Genomic DNA, 26,972 nt, shown 5'->3' on the forward strand with positions numbered 1-26,972 from the left:
GAGTGAAAAAGGGAAGGAAGATCTGGGGGCTGCGTACCACCAAATCAGTGACCTGGTTTTGGTCAGCTGGTACCAGGAGAAATAAGGCAGTGTCTCGGTGGAGGATTTTCTGCGTAATGAACTTCGTCTTGGTAGACTATTGACTACAGCAGAATTCTTCCCTGGGGGGAATACAGTAGGAAACACTTGGTGGTAGAAATTGTGGTTTGTAGAGCACGTTTTGCTGAATATTTCTTAACGGTGTTTTCAATGGAAAGTCTCTAAAGGGTAAAAATCGTGGCATCTGAATTTGTCTTGACTTCAAATCATTGCCATCTTCTATGTGGTAGCAGCTTCGATGGGACTGTCCCTTCTGCGTATGATGTTGCCCGGGAAGGACGTGTGTTCCGGAAGATGATTGGTGTCATTGGTGTTCGTGAGGTGAAACAGCAGAGGAAGGACTAGTTGGGAGAGTGATGGTGATTTTTAAGTTTCCTATTGGACATTCTTACGGATAATCATTATTTTAATGCTTTCGTGAATCTTTCATTTAAGTATTCTGTTCCTATGAACTGTCAAGTGGAAAATAGCATTTTATGATCATTCAACTTTCAAAAGGGAAATTTTTTTGAACATTGCATTTCATTTTACTAACCTGCCAACATGTGGAACAGTAAGGTTTGAAAGAAATATGTGCTAAAAATACTTGCGTAATCTTTTAGACTATATTGTTAACTCTGAAGTTGCACGGAATAGGGAAGGCCCTTCTTGCAAATTTTGTTTCAGATCACACAGTCTCACCTGATGAAATATTAGGGTTTAGGTGAACCTGAAAGCATCACTTCTGCTTTCTGAATTGTGGGGGATGTAGAGAGTCCATGGGACACACGCAGGTTAGAATCCCAACACCCGCTGTTAACTGTGTGACACTGGGTCAGTTCGCCTCTCAGACTGCTTATCAAACTGGGGATCAGTAATTCCTTAGTTTTCTGAGGGATACCTCCGCTGGGAGAGGTTGTGGGAGGAGCGCTACAGGAGCTGTGCTTCACAGGAGGTGACTGCTCTAACCCCCGACCGCCCCTCACCAAGTGCTGTCCTGGACCACGGCATCAGGAGTCTCCGTGCTTCTGGGAGGAGGCCCTCTCAGTGGAACCAAATCTAGTTCTTAGGAATCTGTCTTCCTTCCTTCCTTCTTCTTTTCTCCTTCCTTTCTTTCTTTCTATCTGTCTATCCATCCATCCATTTATCCATCTGTGGCATGCTGGAAAAATTAGGACTGCATTAATATTAAAAAAAAAAAACCCACCAATTTTACCAAGAAGCAGGTAGTTTATACAGATATTGAAGAAAAATTAAATTCTAGAGTTTTATCGAAAGGAGGATACATGGAGCATGTTCCCTCCCTAAATTATATGAGTGGCCTCACAGGAGTGTTGATCACAGTTCCTTTCAGGACTGTTGTTACTCTTCCACGAGCAGGAAGATATTCCATGTCTTATTTCCAGGGCCCCTTAGACAAAGAAATTTTCTCTCCTTTAAGGCAGATATTATGTGTAGCTGTGCTGTTAGAAGCCCAGGATACTTTATACTATTTTTTTTTTTTTTGGCAACCCAGAAATCAGAAGCCTGTAACATGTAGAGTCTTTTTCACTAATTCTTAAAAAAATCAAGCTAAGTAGCCTAGACCAATTTTAAACTACAAGAAAACATAGGGGATTTTTTTGGCCTCCTTTAGGAAATTATTTCTGAAATGTTACACTTCAGACTTATTTTCAGAAATATATTCCAGCTGCAAGTCTGTATGTTTTTTAACACCTTTGCACACAGCACTTCTGAATATTCTTAATGTCCTTTGGCTAAAGGCAATAAAACTGGGACAGGACTTAATCAAATATTATTGCTTTATAGTTTATGTCCTCTAGGTCAATAGAATAATTTCACGTGGGGGAGAAAAAAAAGGGAAAGCCAACGCGTTAGCCATGCTAACAGCACGCGTGCTGTATCACTCGGGGCCCACAGCTCCAAAAATGTGCTCGTGCCAGTGATGGGTGAGTTCTGTACTACTGGTTTCATAACAATAGAGAAAAAATGCTAAAGACTTTTAGGATGATACAAGAAGTATAAATATTACAAAATGAGTTTTAAAAATCTGCTTGAATTGAGCCCATTGACCCAGTTATCAAAACGCTTAAAAAAAAAAAAAAGTGAACACCTGATCCAAGCCCTTCTCGGTGCAGACACCTTCCTGGGGCGAGCTCGGTGAGCAGAATGTTGTTTTGGTCTCAGCACGTAAGCCTGCTGTCTGTTAAAGCAGGAAGGTGCCGGCCTGCAGGTAAGTTTTCAGAGCCAACGCCATGTCTTGCTTTCTGAGACTGACCAAAGTTAAGGAATCTGTGTATTTCTTCCCAGGAAGCGCTCAGAAATGCGTTTAATGACTTCACTCTAGGCCTCTTGCAAGGCCTCATGATGGCTTGAAAGCAGGACTAATCCTGGGCTTATCTCCCAATTCCAGGCAGCCTTCACGGCAGCCACGTGGAAAATGTGGAAACGTGGAACTAAGCCGGGACTTAACCTCGGACACAGGGCGTATTTGGACCCGACGGCTCCCTGACCTCTGTGTGCTTAGAGGAGTGCAAGTTCAAACCGAGGGAACGCGCAGGAGCGCCGGGGGCAGGCTTCCCTCAGCGCAGGTGCAGGGGCGCTCCTGTGCCCTGGGTGTCTGCACGGGCCCGTGTGCACACACACTTACACACACACACACCCACTCACTCTCGCCCTGCTTCTTTCAAACTCCCTGCACAGGAAAGATAGGTTAACTGAGTGTTTTGAGTTTCACAAAGACCTGTCATTCGCCATGTTCTAGTTTGAGGGAAAAATCAGAAACTTGAACTTGATCCTACCAACCTGGCAAAGTCAGCAATTTTAAAGAAACCTAGTTCACTCTTCCTCAGAACACGGAGACCCTCACTCCTCACCATGTGGTCCCGGGACTGAAAACATCAGCACTGGGCTGAGGCTTAACAGAAATGCAGACTCTCAGGCCCCATCCGGATGCCTCAGCGTTTCCACTTCAGCAAACCCGAGGTGTAACTTTTATACAAACCAAGGTTTCGGAATAACGGTCACCTGCCTCAGAATGGGGGCTGAAGCGTCAGTGAGAAGGCAGATGCATAAAAAGCATCACTTCAAAAATCTTGCTCTTGTGCGTGTTATTCTATTTGTTCTTATTATTTGACATTTCATTGGTATCGGCTGTGTCAACCTGTAAAGGAGAACTGGAGGTGGGAATTCTGTAACATTGCCTGCACACTATTTTATGCAGCATTTGTCATTGCACGTCTTTGAGAGATTTTGGCCTTTTCACAAATTTGTAGTCATTTACTCTGCCTTCTTATGACTCATTTCGTAGCATTTTGTGTTTAATGTCAGCTCACGGCTATTCACCCTCCCTTGCCCATTTTCCTTCTTTGTTCTACAAATGTGCCTTCCCGTATTTTGTAGGTCTGTTTTTCTTTGAAATTATTTCATCATTTTTCCTGCCAAATTTAGAAACCATATGTATGTGAATACACACAATTTCTTTAAAGATCCGTGTTACCATAAGAATCTTACTTTCGCATGGTTGAAAGTGCCTGTATATCTTTAAAACAGAGAATGCTTCCAGTCATTTCACACATGGTAATGGCGAGTCCTGAGTTGTTGGATTTCAGGCTCACTTTTACTCAGATAGTGTCCGGTGTGCCGCTAAGGAAGGTTGCTATACGCAGGCCAAGCAGTCAGCACATGCTTTGCAGCTGTTCAAAGTTGGAAGCGATCATCAGTGTGAAAAGGTTGAAACATAGGTGAAGAACGGCAGTGTGCCTCTATTTCATATGATCAAATACTAACCCTGAAGTGCCTGCTGAGATCCTGAGACAGGAGTCAACAAAAGCGCTGCGCTGCTGGTGCCCATCGTGGTCCACGGGACTCTGAGACAAGCCGCTCTTACGTCTCAGGTTTGTTGCGAGCTCCCCACTCTAAGTGACTCAGTTCTTGGAATTGTTTAGCTTTATTATTTCACATTTTAAATTGTGAGAATACTTGCATTTTAAAAATCAAAATGCGATATTAAATACGAATAAGTCGCAGGAACTACGAAAATGATATAAAATTCCACCGTACACCTTTCTGTTTAGGAATTCACCATCGTCGGCTGTGGCAGTGAAACAGAGCTGTTCGATTTCTGATCATAAATTTGTATATTGTGCTGTGTCGTGATGAAGTGGGTAGTTTTAGTAAAACTGTTCTGTTTTACCAATTATTTTTGCCCTGGCGGCTGAAAGCAAGTCCAGAGCATAGAGGGACACCGTTTCCCAGGGCCGTGAGCATGAATGTAAAACAGTTATATGCTCTCAAAGTCGGAGAAAAACGAGGAAGACCACTCATACAGAGGACATTTTGGAAGTTACAAAACACAGCATCAACTCGTAAAAAGTCTTTTTTTTTTTTTTTTAATATTCATGAAATGTGAGTACTACGCATGAGTGGCAGAGTGTGCTTTGAGTAGAATCTGTCTCGGAAGGCAGAGCACTCCCAGGATCCCCCACCTCCTTGCCTTTAAACTAAACCCCCAGCCTCACATGATGTGGACCAAGGAACCGCTCTGACAAAAGCGATGCAACGAAATGCCATACGACTTTCGCCATAATGTTTAGACCAGCATTTGTTGTCTCCGTTTCCGCCTGCAGAGCAGACGCCGTAAGCCCTCCAGGGGTGTTCCCGCGGGCCCTGCACAGTCGCCAGGCTGTCCATCCTCATGGTTACCGCTGAGACGCTTTATTTGTTCTGGTAGAAACAACCTTTTTTAAGCAGGTGCTTATTTTGCACATTAGGATAAAAGTGTTAACTGAGTCCAAACGCGTTCTGTAAAAGTGGTTAACTGAGTCCAGACTCACTCTGCTCGCCGCACGGCAGGCCAGTAAATCAGGACCAGGTGTTGGGGCGAGGAGTGGCGACTTTATCTGGAAAGGCAGCCTGCTGAGAAAATGAGGGACCAATGTCATAGAGAACTGTCTTCCCGCAGTCAGAACTCAGGCTCCTTTTATGCTCAGATGCGAGGGGATGTGGTTGGTTGTAACAAACGTCTTAGTGTCGAGTCCTTTGCTCTTGGGCTGTCCCCATGGGGCAGGTCATGGTGCTCCTATAAGCCTCCATCAAGACAATGTTATTCTCTGTTCTGCAACCTTTTATCTCTATGTGAACAGAAAAGTCTTACACCCGTGAAGGTCAGAGCTTGAGAACGGGCTCTCCTGCATATGTCAGGCTCCAGGCAGCGTTCTTTTACAAAAGGTGCAGAACCAGTGTGACGGAGCCCAGGAGACAGAGCCCAGGGCTAGATAGAGCTAAAGGAGCAGACCTACTATGGAGCCAGGTTGGGTCTTCCCTGCTGCACAAGGTCTTGAGATGCTGTAAAGGTAAGGCTTACCCTTAATGAGCTGTTTCAGGAATTAGCCTCTATAACACTGGCCCTGGAAGGTTCAGAACCTTGGGAGTTATATCCTTCTGTCTTCTAAACAAAGTAATATATCAAATTTGATGAAATGTATTTGTCTCAGTTCAGTTTCAGAACAATTTATATTTAATTTAATAAAAATAACATTTGCTGAAGCATCCACACAAATAGGCGTGTTTATGTAGTACTAATAAAAATTGTTTCTGAAGTATCCTAACGTAGAACCTGAGACTATAGTATCAGAATGGGCCAGTTCTAAACGGATTTTGAACAGAAAAATAAGTGTCTTGGAAAATGTGTGGAGTGAAGGGGCGTCGTCTGGGCTGTGGCCAGCTGTCCCATGGAACATTAGAGCACATTTCACAGCTGAAAATTTGTATTATTGCTTTCTTTTCCTTTATCATTTAAAAAATGTTGTGTACTCAAATGAATGAAATAAATAAAAATACTTCAGCTCTATTATAAGGACTTTAAAAATGTCCGTGTAGAAAATGTCGTCAATTTGGGGATTATAAATATTTATATTTTCTATGTTAGTTGCTTTCAAGTTTTTACAAATTATTTTCATGTTGAAGAAATGATAAATCTCATCTAATTGTCACTTTTTTCTAACTAGCATCTGTCTCTTACAGTTTTAATCTTTTCTTAGATATTGGTATGAGGCATATGAAGTTGTCATTTTTTAATAGGATATTAATGGCTGACTGATACTTTTATGTATTTTAATTTTAATAACCAAGCATTTTAAAATCTGTCTCTGGACTGAATAATTATTTAGGGTTCATGTTTTAAATCAGTGCTTTTTAAAAAAAATGCAACCCCCATCCTCAGGTGGTAGATAAGACCGTTTGGCTTTCCAGTGGCTTTTTCTGGGTGAAAACTCCACGTGGTTGAATTAATATGGGTTTGGCATAGAAAGAGATGCTTCTTTTCAAAGCAAAACTTAGCACTTACTGATGGCATGAGGCATGACATCCTCAAGAAGAATAAACTGTGCAATTCATTTTATGGCAGATTAAACCCCATTTATTTCCCTTGAAGACAGCTCTCTGGAGGAGGTTGTCCCTTGTTATGAAACCATTTCATGGATCCTGGCTCTCAGATCTCGGGGAGGCACGACTTTCTCTGATGAAATAAAAAGTTATGGTGTGTGATTATTTCTCTTGTCAGCAAACCTCAGCTCATGAGCTTTAATAATAAAACGTTCAGTATTTCCAGCAATTCTTCTTGATACCTAAATAGCCATCTGCTCCTAATTAAAACAAACAAAAAAAATCCCTGCATTGACACAATGCAAAAAAACCCCAAGTATTTCCTCCTTTATCTTGAATTAAAACACTTACCTAGAAACGGATCAACCTTTTATCAGTCAAGGTTTTTGAGAAGCTCACAAGTTTTGAACATCAAATGCGACGGTATTGACGAAACACATTTTTGCAGAATTCTTCTTCTAAGAATTAAGTGTTTTTTGTCAACTGAGGAACAATTCCATGTTAGACTGGTAGGATCTCTGAAAGGAAGGGACTTACAGGTTACCTGGTGCAGGTGAACATTTTATAGATGGATAAATGAAGACCCAGAGAGGCGACCTCCCAGATCACACACTGGGTCAACTTGGTATGTTTAGGTAAATGCTAGATTCACGTCAGATGGACGGGTTTTATGCTCTGTAGTTTTCTCAGACGGCTACCATTCTGATAACTGTCTTCAGTTTTATAACACTGGAGTACAATTATATAGACAGTCTAGATAATTGAATCTAATTTATTTCCCATTTTCGCCCTGGGTTCAGGATCGTTAATAGAAACCCTCATTTCACTGTGTCCACACACGTGTTAGAATGCTGAATTCAGACAAAAAGTAATGACTGGAACACACAGATTCCAGTGTCCCCAATGGCCTTCTGGCCCCGTGGGGGCCCATCAGGGCCTTCCTTCCGGGAAAACCAGTGTTTCTAACGTTCTGAAAGGCTCATCCAGTAATAAAGTGAGGCATAAAACAGAGATCTGTTTCCTGTGGCTTCCCACGCTGATTTCAGGCAGGCTCTATTGCGGTAAGGGAGTGGGTTTGAGGCTGGTCCCTTTAGGGCATCTGATTCTGTCTCTATTCTGGATGCATTGCTCCAAATGTAAGCAACCTAACAAGGCTGCCTCGCTTCACAGAAACCAAAACACTGTTGAGATTGCCTGGGGCCACCCTGGTATGAAATATGCCCAGAAAATGAGAGTCTTTCTGGGACAGAGAGGAGCTGGGCTGGGGGTGATGGCGTGGGGGTGACGGGGCAAATACCTAGCATTGGATCGAATACTAAATAGACACATATCATTGATTTTTCCATTTTTTTCTGCCTTATATCCTATAACCCAGATGAAGGTCTCTGTATGGGATATATATTTGCAAGCTGCTTGGAGAACTAGTGGTTGCTTCATAGCCCAGGAAACTCTGACCCCAACGTTGTAGTGGGACAGTGACCAAAGAAAGCTTGATTGTATGTCTTGAATCAACGTAAGCTCTATAACTTATCATTTTGATTTTTGCATATTGTATTTCTGCAGGATAATTGATGTTACCTCCAACCTAATGGAGATACACTTTGGGTTTGAAATAAAATGTAAGCAGTTTCTTTTTTTCAGATTGGGTACTTTTTTACCCCCTCTAGTTTTGCTGAGTTGAAACACTGCTTCTTAGAAATAAACCAAAGTCCCTACTAAGAAAGGGAGGTATTTGTTCATTTTACTGTATTACGAGTATTATAGAATTATAGACTCATGGGACAGAGAGAAGTGTACTGCAGCCTGGTGCTAGAAACAGTCTTGGACCCGAAGTCCCTGCTCTGCCGCTCGGACCTGGGGACCTCAGGAAGGACTGATGTGATGCTAGATTACAGAAGCAGTGACACAATTTCACTATTTCTTTTTTTTTTTTTTCACTTTCAAAAAAATTGTCTCTAAACTGAAAGGTTAGGGAAAAAGTAAGTCTCTCAATATAGAGAGAAGAAAGCAGGATTATCCGTGACTGCTTCCAGTAAGTGCATGCTTGAACGTCTAAAAACTCACAGCGTGCTTGGAGAAATTACAAAATTGATCTCTTCACCGTGAATAATCGTCACAAAATGATGATGAAGGAAATAACTTCCCAAGCCTGGACTCAGATCAGTGCAGTGTCTGTGTACATAAAAAGGCACATTTCGGATTCCAAAGTTCAGTGCACTTGGTCTTGAGCTTTGGAAACATTCTCAAGTAGTCGCATCAATGCTTAAGTAATACTCCTTCCTCGGCAATAGTGATGCTCCTAGCAGTACTCAACAGCAGTACTCACAGCAGTACTCACAGCAGTCCTCACAGCCGTACTCACAGCAGTACTCGCAGCAGTACTTGCAGCAGTACTCGCAGCAGTACTCGCAGCAATACTCACAGCAATTCTCGTAGTAATGTTAAGCCCTCCAAGTTAGCACAGGTCTGTTAAACTGCAGTCCGACATCATTCTGGAGGTTATGACTTCCGAGCTCAGATTCCCTTAGAACTGGCGTTTCCTTCCCCTCTCCCCAGAGTGACCCTAATGTAATATCCCACAAGACTCAATGGGCCAAAGGTCCCCTTGGGTCCCCCAGGTGCGGGGGGTCTGGCTCTCCTAGGGCACTCGTGTCAGCATCCGGGGTTACCCCAGGTTGCATGGCCCCACGCGGCCTCTCTGTCTGCTCCCCTGCTAAGCCGCTTTGTCACACTTCTCCAGGAGAGCTGAGACATGCCTGCGTACCAGTATCTGCCCTGAGTCCCAGAAGCCCTCCTAAGATGACTCTTGCTGGTGTGCTGAGCTACTGGGCATCTCTGAATGTGCTTTTTTTTTTTTTTTTTTTTTTTACTAGCCTTAGTCTTGTATGTTTTCCTTTTGCTCAAGGTTCCTCTGCATCAGTAGGAAGCCCTGAAGAGAGCCTGTCCTGATGACTGACTTAAGACCGTAGGCAGCATGATCAGCTCATAAAACCCCGTAGGTCCCTCACTGCAAAAGGAATGTATGAACCCAAAGGAGAAGTCATTCTGTTGGGCAAAGATTCAGGAAAAACCAGATCTGCGTTTAAATATCTGTAACTTCTAAGCAGCAGGCAGTGAGCTTAAAAGGAGATAAGGAAAGTTTAAGCTCACGATGTTTTCCAAGGTGTGTACCCTCGTCCTGCGGAGTGCTGTCCCATAACTGGCAAGTGGTAAGGGCTGCTTAACGATGGCTGCCTTGATTGCAGCCACGTGGTATCCTGGAAACGACATACTCATCTGTGGCGGCACAACAGATTATCAGTGTGTCCTGTAATTCTGTATTGTTAGTCAGAAAACTTAAAGGAGCCCTTGCCATCTCTTAATTTCTAGGGTACAGAAAACTCCTTCCTACATAATGAGCATCACTGCTGAGTTGTAATGAGGACACGTGTGCTGGGTATTGGGGATCTGACGATGAATTCCTAGAACTGAACCATGAAGCAAAGGGAAGCCATGAGGTAGAGCCACTTAGGACAGGAAAAGGAGGGGGACTAAAGAAAAAGAAAAAGACCATCACACTCGACTGTGTGACCTACTTCAGCACAGCCCATGGTGGCTCTGCTCTTGGTAAAAAATGTAACATATTACTGGTAGGTAGAGCTTGAAAGAGACTTGAAGTGAATATTTTCAATTAAGATGCAGTTCCTTCATATCAGACTGTTATGCAAAAGGCAAATCTGTGTGTCATAATTCAGCTCAAATCCGGGTATCAAAGACTGAACTCTCCTGCAGACCAGAGGCACTTACTTTCAAGCCCTGAATAGAAGTTTGCATTCAGTATCTTCAGCCTGTTGTCTGATTTTCTTCCCCGTCTCTCCTTGTGATTGAAAGCGGTGAATACACACCATAGTTTAATGTGTTGACACCTGATGACTGGGGACAGTGTATGAAATAATTCAGCAAGTGAAGGTGTCACATCCAGCATATGTTTCAAGTTGTAGGAGTGTTGGCCTCATAATAGCTCTAAAATTTATTTTTACGTCCTTCAGAATTCAAAAGGGTAATCTGTTTTGCTAATTTGAGGGAAAACTCTCGTAGTCTGTACTCCAGAATAGTTAATACTTTATAGTGAACTCAAATCCCTTAGCACTGTAGGTTGAGAGCTTCTGATGATGTAGTCAGGGGAGGCTCTTTTCTGGTGAGAGTCATTGATTACACAGCATCCATCACTAGTAACAGACAGGGCAGATGCTATTTTCAAATTCTTTAAGTCACTTTCTATTTTAGGATCGGGGAAGATCTACACTGTGTTACGGAAAAGTAGGTTCTTGTTTCATTGCAGAAAGGATTCAGAGACAGACACAGAGGTCAAGAAGATAAAGTGAGGATTTACTGAGCGATGGACAGCACACTCTGAAGGAGGGAGCAGGCAGGCTCAGGTGGGCGGCTGCCCTGAGTTTCTTTGGCAAGTTGTTCCCATAGGGTGTAGAAATGAATGGGCGGGATATTCACGGGGGAGGGAGGGGCTTTGGGTCCTATTCCCTGATTTCCATCCCAGCTCCACCTTCCCGTGGGGAGGAGGGCTTTTTGTCCGTATTTAATCTGGATTGAAAGTGTCCCAGCATCGGTATATGATGTGTACTTTTAATCCGCAAGGCTGGTTTTATTGAAATGAGGGCATAATGAGCAAAAGGTGACATTTGGACACTGGAGATTCCTGCCTTTTCCCACCTTTCTTTGTTGACCTGGAGGACATTTGTCACCCCCAAAAAAGTGTGATTTCTTATCAGTTTGGAGATTCCTGCTTTCCTCTGTCTGCTCAAGGACCCCTGTTGTTCACAAGATGTGTGTTTCTGCCATTTGGCCTGTGCCCCCCCCTTTCTCTGCTCACATCTAGCTCTCTGCCGGCTCTAACACACGGAACTGAAATCCATCGTGCCCAGAGCTGCCACCGTCCCTGCATTCATGCTGGGCTTCATCCCCGCTGGGACTGAGGAAATGCTTCCAGATTAGGGTTCCGTACATGGTCTGAAAAATGAACCCAGAATAAGCATTTGCCAGGATAGTGCATGATGAATAATATCAGCATGTTCTGTTCGTTTCTGTTCTTTCCAGTGTCTGAAAATGTGGCTAATTCTCTGATTTTGTCGACACTGAGCCAGGAGGGGTGGACAGTGGGGCAGGGTCTTTGAGGAAGGGCCCTGGGCTGTGCTCCACCCTGGTAACCAACCAGTCAGACCAGCAGGTGTCCCTCCCTGCCCTCCCCCGCCGGGAGTGCCGGTGGTTAGGTGGGCGGCGCAGGCCGCGCTCCCGGTATGAGCTGTGGCTCACTGACGTCGTCACCACGAACAGGCTCTTGTCTCACTTGTCATATGCTCATTGGGAGATCGGGTTTCTGCTTGCAGAGCAATTAGAACTGGGCTGGGTACAAAGGAAGCACTCGGTACACTTAGACAAGCCTGTTGCTGCTTTTGCTATAAAAGGCTGACCTTGGACCAGAGGACTTGTAATTCTATCTCCAGTGATTCTGAGTACAGAATTAATATGTACACATGAGAGCTGATTCAACATTAGTCAACAAGTCATTGTTTCTTCCTTTAAAACTATTGCCTTCAAGTAGTTGGGACACAAGTGGTGGAGGGATCCCCTAAATATTTACGAAGGACAAACACTGTCTCCGGAGGCCTCTGGTGTCCCCACAATTTCATAAAGATGATTCTGAAGTTGTTCAACTACCATCGAAAATCATGATTTTGAATATTACAGAATCCGGTGAGCTCCTTGTATGAGGATTTAATGATTAATTGAATAATCTAAGTAAATTATTTTATAATTCAGTTTAATTACTTATTTTGATTAAATAAATAATTTTATTTGGGGAAACAAAATGCGTTCATTTAATTATGTACTAATAGTTTAATGTCAGACGTCTCTGCTTCATTTGACATAATTTTATCTATCCTTCTTATCCAGGGGATGCTTTTATAATCCTTTCTTGGGATTTTCCATGGACATTCCTTCCTCTACATTCTCCTTGAACTTTGCTTGTCCTGAGGGTTCCACTCACCACCCACAGCTCAAGCCACCGTGTGCGATACCCGGGAGTGATCGGTTCCCACCTTCTACACAGTTAAACTCTTCTCTTCCATCTGACTTGAACGTTCAACAAACTTCTGGACTTCTAGGTCTAAATGATGCACAGATATTTCAACATCAGGGCATCTAAACTCTCCCAGTTTTAACTCTTCCTTCTAAATATATGACATCATTCTTCCTGAGAATTTTTCTGATGAGTCCTTTGTTCCTTGCATCCCACATCCAGTCAGGGAACAGATCTTGCCAAGTGGGCCTCCTGGGTACTTGTCAAGTCACCTCCTCTCCTAACCCCACTCCAGGTAGCTAAATTCACCAGCTGAAATGCCCTTCTTACTTGTTACTCTGCCTCCAGTTCTGTCCCACTCAAATGCTTCACCCATTATCAAAATGATCTTTGTAACAAGGAAAATGGTCCACGTTACCTCTTTTTAAAGTTACCCTTTGATTCCTGGAGGCCCCACCCTGACGTGGCAATCAGAGTCCACTCCTGCTCAGGAGGCCCTGGGTTGAGGAGCTCTCTGCTCATCTTTCTCCAAACCCCATCTTCCAGTTGTTGCCGTTGCAAAACCAAGATGGCAACTTTTCCCTGCGCACGGCATTTATCTATCACCCCTGTGGTGTTTTGTCTACCTGAATTGTATCTCCATAACACTTCCCTTGCTTCCATGTCCCTTATTCTAACTAATCTTTTAAGACTCCTAGAACAAGGGGAGGGTATACTCAGTGGTAGAGCCTGTGCTTAGCATGCACAGGGTCCTGGGTTCAATCCCCAGGGCCTCCATTTTAAAAGTAAGTAAATAAGTGAACCTAATTACCTAATTACAAACAAAAAATGAAATAAAACAAACAAAACCTTTTTTAAAAAAGACTCGAAGAGTGTCTTCAGCCCACTTTCCTTGAAACCCTCCCACGTCAGGCTTCGCCACTCACTAACTGGGAGGGCTTGAAAAGATTGCTTCAAAACAAACAAACAAATGACAACAACAGTGAAATCCTATGACTCAATTTCCCCAACAGAAAATGAGGGTAATAATAGCCCCCATCTCACTGGGTGGTTATGAGAATTAAAGTGACCACATCTAAAATACTTAGACAGAGCTTGGCCCAGAAAGCCTGTGACAGTCGTTGGCAACCACCTTTGGAATTCTTTCTCTTTACTACCGTAATATTCTGAGTCAGTGTCCTTGCAATTCCATATTATTTGGATGTAAACGTATATCCATCCCCACTACTGGCTCATGAGCCCTTGGAAGAAGAGAGCCATCCTGTTTGCTTTCTTCTGAGTCTGCATCATAGTTATAACATCATTGGGGGTCAAACCAGTCTGTATGTTCACCCATTTGCTTATCCCTGGAAGTAGAACCCATTCATTTCTTCAAAAGTAAACATACGAAAAATAGGTTCCAGTGTTAGAGTTTGTGTCTTCACTTCCTTTAATTAATCATAGTGATTGAAAGATTCAGGAAGGAGGAGTAAGTAGCTCAGGGGTAGAGCACGTGCTCAGCACGCACAAGGTCCTGGGTTCCACCCCCAGTACCTCCAGGAAAAAAACACGTGAAAGATTCCACAAAATAGAAAACTTTGCTGCTGCATAATACTGACCTCGGCCAGAGATAATAGAGCTTCCGGGAACAAACTGCCTCTTGGCAACAATTATTTCCAAATGTTACAAGCTCATAATCTGAGGTTATCATCATGTTAAAGTGTTTGTAAGTAATTTACGATGTGGTATTAATGTTGCTTAATGTTTCCAAGATAAGAGAATTTCAGGAGAGCAGGAAATAATAGAATTAATAAAATTAGGCTCAGCACTTGTCCATGCACAATGTCAGAAGAGTCTTAGGTTAAGTGCAAAATAAATTCTATTTATTTTGATCGAAAAACTCTCTGATCTCTAGGAATTTTGAATTCCAAGAGTATAAATCTATTCGTATGTGAAAAAAGGTAGCATTTTTCCCTTTGACACCGTGTCTCAGTGGCAGGATGGCATGGATGGGAAAAGAAACAGATGTTGAATATATTTGATCCAAGGCTATAGGCAAAGATTCAGAGTTTTAAATAAAAAGTGTATAGAGGAATATATTTCTTATCTGCTTATCCCCTAATCAGAATGAAACTAAAAAGATACAGTAAGAATGTTCAACTAATGGACAGAGTAGGATAAATTTATATAGATATAGATATAGATATAGATATATATTTCTCCACATAAAACATGTTATATATAAATATAATATAATAATTCACATATATGAAAAAGAAACATGGGAATTTTAAAATTTTAAAACAACTTTTATTCTAATTAAAGCAGCATATGTATGGCCTCTCTCCTCGGTGGACACAGTCATCTGGATTCTCACTACTATTTCCCCAGGGCCTAGAATACAGAAGAGTAGATGTTCAATTAATATGTGTTAAATAAGTAAATAAATCATAAATAAATGAAAAAGTCCCACTCCATTTCTGAAATCAGAGACCCAGGTATCCTCAGCCCTCGGAGCTGCAGCGAACTCCAGCTTCAGTCCTTGTCCTCCTCTTCAAGTTCCTTCTTACACATCAACCTGTGAGCTCATCTCCAACCCTAACGTGGGGAATCTTAAAAGGAAAAAAAGTCAGAACGTAAATAGTACATTCCTCTAAGTTTTAACTTTACAGTAAGGACGAAAGTTCACAGAGTCCTATTAATTTGGTAACCCTGACAAAAATCCGAGATGTTTTAAGAGCTTAAAAAGCCAGGCTGCCCCACCTTTAGACATGGGGTGTAATTGAAGACAATTTGAACTTCCACTAAGAGCTTTGTTACATGCGGACCCTGTCAAACCCAGCATCAGCCTTAGAGCACTGCGGAAAGGCAGCAGTTCCTCGGCGTTTGTTTCAACTTAAAATCGGCCAGTGGAGCGTCTGAGGCAGATGACTTGACAGCATGTGTTTTGGTGATTGTTACGGCTTATGGGAGATTTTCGCATTTTTCCCCCCACTTGTTATTACTCAAGGTCATATTGCGTGTCTTTATTACTTAAGGTCATCTGGAAACTACATCTGTATCATTTTTTGATAAATGTTTTTATACAGGTCTGGTTGATGGAGTAAAAACAGTATGCCGGTTCAGTTTGAATTTCCAATAAAAATTTCAGATCTGACTGCTGTCCTACTATTTTGATTTTTAAATCTGGCCAACTTGTGTACAGATACAAACTACAACCGCAGTTATAAGCATTTAAACTTTTTCAATTTAAGAATGTGAATAAATATATCTATAATTGACATCTTGATGTAATCTGACATATTTTATATTATCTCTTTTATAAGACATATAATATTTTCTACTTTTAATAGGATTAAAAAAATTACTAACACCGTGCCAGCTTCAGATGTGAGCTGATGGCCGACCGTGTGTAGGTGAATAGAGGAGATGGGAAGTTCTCAGGTGCACACTCAGTCCAGGAAGACTTCTGTGTGGCCTCCACTGAGGAATTAGAATTCGATTCTGAGAGTTAGGCTTTGAAATGAACACCCCACGAATCCTAATGTGCCTTTTGGGGAGGATATGTTTCATTGCAAGAGAGGAAATGAAGGCTGGGAGGAGAGTTTGGTTGGTGCGGGCGGCCCCGGTCTCTGACCTCTCTGGCCTGTGTCGTCCGGGCTGACTGATGCAGGCGGCCCGCGTTCCTCCTGCGCTGGCCCGGCTACAGGTCCGCAAAGAGCTGCCTGTAGCGGTGTGAGTGTTTCATCTGTACGTCCTCCCCCGCAGTGGTTTGCAGGAACCTTTTGCTGGGATCTGGCAGAACCGGGTAGAAGTTTCCCAGCTCAGTCACACATTAGACCTTGGTAAATTTACTGAATAATTTATTACCCCAAGAAGCCACGAATGGACAGGTTTTCTGGAGATGATACTGATAAAGGGGTAAGTGTGTGCTGTTTGTATTTCTGCGTATGATCTGTATTGAGAAAACTGAGTTAAGTTTGTAAAACAACAGTGCCCCGTGTGTCATTAAATATAACTGCATTAATTTTATTTAATGCTAGTTTTAAAAACAAATGTTCCAATATCCTAACTTACATACAAGAAATTAGGGTAAGGACTGCGCTAAATCTTTGAACAGACCTGTTAACACAGCTAGACTTCCCATTTTGTGCTTCTAAATTGACCAGGACAACGTCTCCCTGAATTAATAGTTTTGTTATGTTATGTAAATCTTCACACGTATATGTTTTCTTCCGAAGAAATTTAATCCTCTGAGACATAAATATGTATTTGCCTCATTAATATGTCTGAGAAGATTAATGGAAATTTACAAAACTCCAAACTTGTAACCTATTTGGTCAATGTCATCAATGTTATACAAAATAATACAATTTTTAGGTTTTTTTTTTTTTTCCAGTGTTAGCTGAGGACATTAAATGGTAGTCCAAATGTATCTGAAAAATCATTTTATCTTTTATTATCAAATTTTGGGGAAAAAATACCAGCCAAGGGTGTCTGTAAATGCGATGGGTATAAAATTACCAGGAAGGCTTGCATTAGTTTTACAAACACCACTTAAGTATCAGATATCTTTTCATAGCTTTCAAGTACGCCTGCCCTGCCAGGTCTAGAAATAGGTCTAGAGATGGTTTGATAATGACAGTTCCCAAGGCCTTAGAGAGGCACAGGGTTATTGCAAGTGCTGTGAACGACTTTTTCAGTCACCCTTGACCAAAAGGGCCACCTGAGTGTATGCTGTGTGTTCTGCTGTGCAGTTGTAATACTGAAGTTACACTTCTTGAATAAGTCCTGCCCCACGTGGCAGAAGCACGTGGCACTCCCAGGGACTGAGTACATTTTGGGAATACAGACTGATGCTTGGAAAAGGCAAAGAAAAAAAAAGAGCCGGAACAGACCTTGACTCAAATTCTATTTCATTGTCCTCAAAAATGACCATAAGAATGCTGCCAGCATCTCAGGGTGCTGGAAGGATGACAGGTTACCTGTTCAGTTTGTAAACATTTGGCACAAAAGGAATGTTAATTAATTAAGTAACACCAATTGTACATTTATCTTAAAAAGACTGTACAAAAAGAAACAGGCGATTACTGAAATACCAGTGACTTGATGAAATTTAAATTAATACCCTTTGAATTAAATCATAAAGCTGTTTGATTGAATTGCTTTTTCTTACTTTATATTCAAGTCAATAAAAACTGTCGTAATGGATAGTTCCTAATCTAGAAGTTTTTTTCTTTTATCATAGGAACCTAATGCTTGGAGATGACTTAAGTTATTAATTTTGTAACATTCAAAGTGAAGAAAGCACACTACATACACACTGATTTATCAAGTATATATATTTTCAGCCACGGTGTTTAAAAAATGTCCCTGTTTGAGAGACCCTGCATTATGAACTAGATAAAACTGATGTTTAATTTCCATCAATGTAATTAGAAAAGATCACTTATGAAATATTTAATGTTGCTCTTTTGGTGACTTTATCTAAATCCATTCAATATGCAAAAGATGGATGTTATTCTGGTAGAATTTTGCTTGTAACAGTTTATATATATATATTTTTTTTTACTATGCAAAGATGTACACTTGTTTAGTAGGGAAAAAATGAGAACATTGACACTCTCTAATATGCATCAATTAACATAAGTAATCTATTTTAATGGGATTTCAGAACAAAGAAAAGCTATTCCCTTAAAGCTTTAAAAATGTAATTGGAATCTCTAAAATGTATTCCATATAATTTGCCATGAAAGAGAAGTACATGATAGTCTAAAATGGTTACATTCCAATTTTTTTTGTTGTTTTGTTTTATACAATGAGGACACTTAGAACATCTCATCCTAAAGCAATTTTGGTTTCTTTGTTGATTTTCAACTTGTCAAATTGTTTATTCCTTTTCCCTCTTGCAGTAGAATGTTAATGAGAGTAAACTTTGTGTGAAAATTCATTTTTATAACAGTTACGTTGAAGAGATAATCTAACAAATCTGAACGTTATCTTAACCGTTCACGTTCCTGTCATACTTTGAACTGTACATGTAATTTAACTGCCCTCTGTTAGGCAGGCTTTATGAATTCATATAATTTGCCGAAGTCACCCTAATGTGAACAGTAATGTAAAGGGAAGTTGAATAAACTTCTGTAAATTATTGTATATTATTGTATATTATTCCTTATTTTTATCATTTTTTTTTGTTGTTTTCTCTACCAATTTTGGACAAAGAAGCTGAGATCCGTGCTTTGGATAAAACACAATTGATTATTTATTTCCTTTACAATTACTTCCTTTTATCTTTTTAAATGAAAGTTTTATTAATAGATAATTCACATAGTATAAAATGGGCCACATTAAAGTGTACAGGTTAGTGGTGTTTTTTGTTTGTTTGTTTTACAATATTCAGAGTTGTGCACCCATCATCACTATCCAATTTTAGAGTGTTTTCATCATCCCCCAAAACCCCTGTGTCCATTGGAAATCACTCCCCATTTTTCCCTCCCCAGCTCCTGGTAACCAGTAACCTGTCTTTTGTGTCTCTGTTTTTGCCTCTCCTGAACGTTTTACGTCAGTAGAAAGATGTAAGTATGTGGTTTTTGTGACTGGCCTCTTTCCTTTATCATGATGTTTGGAATGTCACCCCTGCTGTAGCATGTACAACTACTCCATTCCCTTTTCTGAATGAATAATTTTCCCCTGTGTGGGTCCATCACAGATGGGTATCAGTTCATCCGTTATTATCGGTCACGCGGCTGTGAAGATTCCTGTGCCAGTCATGAGGAGGGCATGTGTCTTCCTTGCTCTTGGACATAGATTTAGGATGCAGGCTGCTGGGCCATATGTATGTTTAGCAATTTGAGGACCTGCCACACTATCAGTGACTTACGGGGATTCCCACATGTCCACATCTGTACCCCCACTGGTTACTATCTGTCTTCTTCTGGTTTGAGTCATTCCACAGGGCATGAAGGAGTGTCCTAGGGAGGGTCTCCCTAGTGAATGCGTTTCCCTAGTGAATAATGATGCTCAGCATTTTGTCATGTGCTCACTGGCGTTTTGTTCATCTTGTTTGGGGGAAATGTAAACTCAAATCCTAGCCTTGCTTTTTTAATTTGGTTTTTTCATTGTTGAAATATAGTGATTTTAACAAAGCCTGAATACAAATGTGATATCAAATATATAATTTACAAGTACATTCTCCCATTGTGTGGATTGCCTTTTCGCTTTTATTTTTTTTAATTGAAGTATAGTCAGTTTAAAATGTTGTGTTAACTCTGGTGTACAGCATAGTGATTCAGCTATACATACATATATGTATGTATTCCTTTTCCTATTCTTTTTCATTATAGGCTATTACAAGATATTAAATATAGTTCCCTGTGCTGTACAGTAGGACCTTGTTGTTTATCTATTTTATATATAGTAGTTTGTATCTGGAAATACTGAACTCCCAATTTATCCCTTCCCACCCTCTTTTCCCCCTGGTAACCATGAATTTGTTATCTGCGTCTGTGAGTATGAGTTTGTTTCTGTTTTGCAAATAAGTTCATTTGTGTCATTATTTTAGATTCCACATATAGATGATATCAAATGCTGTTTTTCTTTCTCTTTCTGACTTACTTCATTTAGAATGGTTATCTCCAGGTCCATCCATGTTGCTGCAAACAACATTATTTTATTCCTTTTTATGGCTGAGCAGTATTCCATTGTATAAATATACCACATCTTCTTTATCCAGTCATCTGTCAATGGATCAATGGACATTTAGGTTGTTTTCACACTTTAGCTATTGTAAATAGTGCTGCTATGAACATTAGGGTGTATGTATCTTTTTGAATTAGAGCACTCTTTGGATCTATGCCCAGGAGCGGGATTCCTGGGTCCTATGGTAAGTCTATTCCTAGTCTTTTGAGGAATCTCCATACTGTTCTCCACAGTGGCTGCAGCAAACTACATTCCCACCAGCAGTGTAGGAGGGTTCCCCTTTCTCCACAGCCTCTCCAGCATTTTTCATTTGTGGTCTTTTTAATGATGGCCATTCTGACTGGTGTGAGATGACACCCACTGTAGTTTTGATTCACATTTCTCTGATAATTAACAATAGTGAGCATTTTTTATGTGCCTTTTCTCTTTCTGGATGTGTCTGCTGAAACACAGAAGTTTCTCATTTTAATGGAGTCAGATTTATCCTTTTTTTCTTTATTTTCCTCTCATGCTTTTAGTGCCACATCTAAAAAATGGAATTGTTTTCTTAATACCATTTTCAGATTGTTCATTCCTGGTGTATAAAAATGCAGTTGACTTTACACATTGATGATGTATCCTTCAACCTTGCAGAAGCTGATTGAGCATAAATACCAAAACATATGAAGAACTCATACAACTCAGTAGCAAAAAAAAAATCTGATTAAAAAATGAGCACAGGAACTGAACAGGCATTTCTACAAAGAAGACGTATAGACGACCAACAGCTACGCAAGAAGATTCATCATCAGGAAAATGCAAATGAAAACCACAGGGAGGTGTCAGATCACACCTGTTAGACTGGCTGTAATCAGAAAGACTGGAAATATCAAGTGTAGGTGAGATTATGAAGAGAAGGGAAGCCTCATGTATTGTTGGTGGGAATGTAAATTGGTGCAGTCACTGTAGAAAACAGTATGGAGGTTCCCCCCAAATTAAAAGTAGAACTACTATGTGACCCAGAAATTCTACGTCTGGATATTTATCTGAAGAAAACAAAAACACTAATTTGAAAAGATATATGCACCCCCACGCTCAATGCAGCATTATTTACAATAGCCAAAATATGAAAACAACCTAAGTGTCCCTCAATGAATAAGGAGATAAAGAAATTACAGTATATGCAAATACAGAGTGGAATATTACTTACCTGTTACAAAGAGTGAAACCTTGCCATTCGCCACAACATAGATGAATCTTGAGGGCATTATGCTAAGTAAAATAAATCAGGCAACAGAAGACAAATACTTTATAATCTCTGTTTTTTTGTGAAATAGAAAATAAACAAGCAAACTAAGCCTATAACTAAAGAGAACAGATTGGTGGTTTGCCAGAGGCAAGGTGGGAAAAATGGGTGAGTTACATACACAATTTCTCTTGAGTTACATATACAATCTCTAGCATGCCCATTGAACGCACTTATTGTCTGTTTATATACACACACAAATACAAAGTATTCTTTCCTTAGTGGTTATCCTAGCAGTTACAATTAACTTAAAGCCATTTCCAATCTCATTCACACTCACACCAACTTCATTTTAATAGTAAACAAACATTTACTTTAATAAAACTTCGTTATTGCTTCCTCTGCTTTGTACTATGACTTCACAAAAATTGTGCAATTACAGGTTATAAGTTGATCACAGTTTTGCAGTTATATCTCCATGCAGTGCCTTTTAAATCAGATAGGGATAAAACAAGAGTTACAAAAATACATTTATGTCACTTTTATATTTACCTGTGTAATTATCTTTAATGATATGCCTTGTTTCTTCATATGAATCCATGTTTTTGTCTACCATCCTTTCATTTCAACCTGAAGGATTTCATTTAGTATTTCCTGTAGGGTAGGTGTGCTGGCAATGAATTCTCTGATTTTTTAATTTATCTGAGAAGATCTCAGTTTCTCCTTCATTTTTGAAAAAATAGATTCGCTGATTATAAACTTCCAAGTTGAAGTTTTCTCTCACTATTTTGAATTTGGCATCCCACCACCTACTGAATTCCACATTTTCTGATATGAAGTCAGCTGTTAATCTTATTGAAAGTACCTGTACCCAAGAGGCCATTTTTCTCTTGCTGCATTCAAGACTCTCCTTCTGTCTTTTGGTAGTCTGGCTGTGATGTGTCTCGGTGTGGCTCTCTGAGTTTTTCTTACTTAGAGTTTACTGAGACCCTTGTATATATAGATTGATGTTTTTCATCAAATTTGGAATGTCTTGATCATTATTTCTTCAAGTTCTCTGAACATAGTCTAAGATCTTGTCCATTTCACTCCCTCTTTCTCTACTAAGTTTGCATTTCATTTAGTTTATGTAAACTAAAATGCTCTTCGCAGTATTAACACTTTTTTTTCATTCTCTTACCTCTATTCCTTGGCTCATGCTGTTTCCTCATACTCTAGCATTTTCCCTAATTCTCTATTTGTTTATCAAACTTTCTCTTTAGCATAAACATTCCCATTTTCCTCCCAAATACATTTTCACTCCAAACTCTAATACAAAAGTACCTGCTTTAAAGTGGTCACATCTTCTATCAGGAGATATAGTTAATTATTTACATGTCAAATGAAACCACAGTAACCACTGTTTTAATGTGCTTTCTTTCCCGCTGCTCCAAGAACCCTGAGTGTTGTTCTGTTTATACTATTTAACAGATGAAGAAATCCTGTCTACTTGAATATCACAAGTTAGTCTTCAACCTCACTTTTACTTGCTCCAGAGCTCATGGTTTCAGCCACCTGGTTCTTAGATTCTTGAGTGCGGTGGAGAATGTAACATAGATGGAGCGTTGGGTTAGTCACTGTTGGTGCTCCTTGTTTGTTTGTTTTAGAAAGATAGCGCAGTGTGCAATTTGAAATAACAGAACACCGCGTACTGGTCCTTGGATATTTGAATTGATTCTTGTTTTCATTTCAAAGTTGCTAGATCTCCACTTTGGTGATACTTTTCTTCCCCCCATTTTATTTATTTATTTCTATTGAAGTACAGTCAATTACAATGTGTCCATTTCTGGTGTACAGCATCACCCAGTCATGCATATATATGTATATATATGTATTAATTTTCATATTCTTTTTCACTAAAGGTTATTATAAGATACTGAATATAATTTCCTTTGCTATACAGAAGAAATTTGTTTTTTTAATCTATTTTTATATACAGTGGTTATTTGCAAATCGAGGTAGAGGTGTATGTACATTTACATATGTGTATATAGGAGCTACAAAAAGACTTTTTGTGAAAGGATAAAGACGTTGGTTAGGAAAGATGTATAGAAAATATGAAATGAGCGTAACCTCTGCGTGAGGTGTTTATGTCAACACGCAGAAGCCATTCCATATTCAGAAGGCAGTGCTGCCAGAAGGAAGCTCATTTATTTTACTGAGACTTGGTATTAGCATTTTATCTGCTTCAGCCTGATTAAAATTTGCTGTGTTGGTTTATACAGTCCCCATCTGAGTGCTTTCTGAAACTCGTATTCAGCCCATTAGAAGAGGTACTTTTTTCCTAGTAATAAGACCATTATGTTGACTAAAATAACCTGTGAGGGAATCACTTGCGTCTCATATAAGACATCTAGTTAATTTTACAAACACTAGATTCAGTGTTGGTTTTCTGCTTTGGGGGGAAAAATCAATTGTATCATATTTAAGTGGCACACCCCACAAAAAATCATTATCTTTATTGTCAGCTATTCAAAAATAAGCAGCTAGAAAGCTCGAAAGCTCTCTCTCTCTCTCGCTATATGTATATATATATACACACACATACATATATCTTTTTTTTTTTCTCTGTGAACTTTCTTTCCTTGGTTATCTTAATCCCTAGTGGTTTAAGGACTGTGTTTAATCATCCTCCAAATTCAGAATTTAGAAATACATGATTATATTAGGCATGAATTCAGGATCCATGACCTGCATCTTATTTTGTGCTCATAGGAAATCCTTTAGGGTAATATGGAATAAGGTATTTGTAACTAATTTATTGGAATTTCAATGCATGTTTAAATCTCCTCATGATACTGTTAATAATAAAAATGAATAAGAACAAAGTTTAAAACTTTCTCAACTAGATCAAAATTATCTGTGTCCAGTTCAAATTGTTTAAAAAGTAACAACAGAGAAGAAGAGAGAGAAGATTAAAAAAGGATGTAATTAAAATAAGTTTAGAAATTATTAAGTTAGTAAAACAGTATGTAATGGTGCATTTTAACAAAACAATAATTTCTTTCTTTCTAAAGACTAAATAATAGGCAAATTCTCCCAAGATTTACTGCAAAAGTGAAGAGGATGTGTAATTAAAAATTAGAAATTGAAGAGGAAATATAATTAAAAATTTTAAAAAATAATAGTAATTCCTGTTTTTATAGCAATGACAATAAAATGAATAGACACATATAACACATCATTTAATGCTAAAATCCAAACAGGTAAAACCCCTTGCTACTCTGAGGAAGGGGCTGGGGTCATTGAGATCACTGAGAGCTGTATGCAGTCTTCAGCCTCATCTCAAAAGTTTTATTTATTTAAAAAAAATAGCAAAAAGGATCTGAAACAAATGTGGCTTAAATAACAGGATTTGACAAACTTGGATGGTAGCTATGTGGCTATTTATATGCATTATAGTTCATCGTAATAATATATAAAGTTAATTTAGTGAAGGGCTGTTGGAAGGCATTAAAACTAAGGTATTATTAAACAAAAAGAAAATCCCTTTAGTTCACAATTTTTTTTAAAAAAATGACACTTGCCAGATTTGTCTTTAAAACTTACAGCTCTCCATGTTCCCATTTCAGTACTTGAATTTAATTTAGTGACAGATTCACGGTGCATGACGGATTGCCTTGAAGTGACTAGCAGTGTACCTCCTAGCACGTGTCTCGAGGCTGAATGCTGGAAACTGCTGATGGGGGCATTTTTTGCTGCTTAGATTTTATTTTTTCCTTGTTAGTTAAATTTGCTTTAGCAAAATAAAGGCTACTATGTATTTTAACCAAAAGAAAATAACACAAAGTACTTTTAGGACCTGCCATCTGGTATCTTGAAATTTTGATTTACTTTTCCAACTTTGTAATATCTCCATTTCTAGTTGGTGCTTTTAACACACTTCTCAGATGTTCATGGATTTTCTATGAAATCGAGCAACTCTAGACTGTTGAGAACCTAGTAACCAGAATAAAAGCAGTGTTATTTAGGGAAAAGAATAAATACAACTAATTACAATTTGGAATGTGATTCATTGTTCAAGTGGGAAGCATGAAGAAGAAAGGTTAATTAGCAGTGTTGAGCTCTCACGGAGAAATGGGAAATGCAAAAAGGTTCTTACACGGAGGCTCCTAAGAGCTTTGAAGACAAACAGAAACCAGAAATCTTGACCTTCTTAAACAAGTGTAAGTAGAATCTAAAATCCATAGAGGAAGATAAAAGACTTCACGGGAAAAAATGAAGAGGAAGAAAGGTTAATTGTCTTACAAGTCAATAAGATTTAAAAATATTAAACCCATTAAATTATCATATATATTATTTAAAGATACCTAACTTATCGATGAGGTGAAAAGGAACCATCACATTTCTCACATTTTAATAGCACAATGCCGATGTGGTTATGGAGAACTAGGGGCCTCTGGCATGCAGTGGGAATACACCTGGCAGACATAATTCTATGTACCTGCTCTTAAACTGCCCCTCATTTGTTGGTTCTGTACTGCTGACCCTGTGGAAACGTCGGAAAGACTTTATCCTGAGTCATCAGCTGGTGAACATACCCTATTACTAGGTAGATGGAAGATGCAGTGACTTCTGGAACCTGACGCAGCAAAGTCTCAAAGTAACTTAAAGCCCCCTTGCCGACTGATGAAAGGACGCACTAGTGAGATAAATAAACCGAGATAACACTCAACAGCAAATACTTTATCTTAAAAATTTTAAAACAGTTCTTCTAACAGACTTCTTCACACACACAGAATTTCAAAGGGACGTTTTGGTCACACTATATAAAGACAATTCAAGAATTGAAAACGTGTGAAAGTTTAGATCCTCAGTTTCTCTTGGACAAGAAGGGAAAACAAGCTCCCCTTGGAAATGGTCACAGTGAAGGGGGAAAGTGTTGCTCTGGCCGAAAGGTTCTTAGGGAGAGAGAAGCACACCTGGAGAGCGAAAGGATTTGTGTGACACGTCTGTGCATCCAGCTCTTGTAGGGACAAGGTTACCCACTGAAAACAGCCTGATGCTGGGCCGGACGGTGCGAGTTGGAATCTCAACCTTTGGCGTTTTGGCTTTGTGACTTTTGGCAAGAGGTGTGAGTTCTCTTTACTTCTTTTTTCTCACGTGTTCAAATGAGGCTGACTGTTTGTGTCACAATCTCAGACCAGGTTTTGTGATGGTTTTGTAACAGAACACGTAGAGTATCTAGTCCCTAAAAACTTGGGAAAAGTGAGAACGGGGTAAGGATTTCCAAGAACTGGGTGATGTCACCTCTCCACATGTCGGTCCCGAGGGTCTCAAAGGCTGCGCCCTTGGCCACCTCTGGTTCACCTCTCTGGAACCCACGCATGGTTCTTTATGCTCGGGCCAAATGTGCCATGAAGCAAAATAGGAAACTCTCAGCCTCCAGCAGATGAGAAACTGCAGTTCTGTTTTCAGGGAGCAGCATTGTTCATTAAAGGTACACTGAATGATGAAGTGTAGTGTCTTTTTAAAAAAATCCATCTT

General features: G+C 39.8%; 1 protein-coding gene and 1 long non-coding RNA gene across 3 annotated transcripts in view; both read left to right on the forward strand.

Annotated features, from left to right (window-relative positions):
* GALNTL6 (polypeptide N-acetylgalactosaminyltransferase like 6) overlaps window positions 1-26,972 on the forward strand; it is a 790,170-nt gene that overhangs the window by 342,945 nt on the left and 420,253 nt on the right. The gene's annotated exons all lie outside the window — the stretch shown is intronic.
* LOC123613735 (uncharacterized) lies at window positions 10,783-12,722 on the forward strand. Its single transcript, XR_006721171.2, has 3 exons — window positions 10,783-10,880; window positions 12,062-12,213; window positions 12,415-12,722. It is a non-coding gene; the product is annotated as an uncharacterized LOC123613735 (long non-coding RNA).

This window comes from Camelus bactrianus, chromosome 31, assembly GCF_048773025.1.
Source record: "Camelus bactrianus isolate YW-2024 breed Bactrian camel chromosome 31, ASM4877302v1, whole genome shotgun sequence".
NCBI classification, from domain to species: Eukaryota; Metazoa; Chordata; class Mammalia; order Artiodactyla; family Camelidae; genus Camelus; species Camelus bactrianus.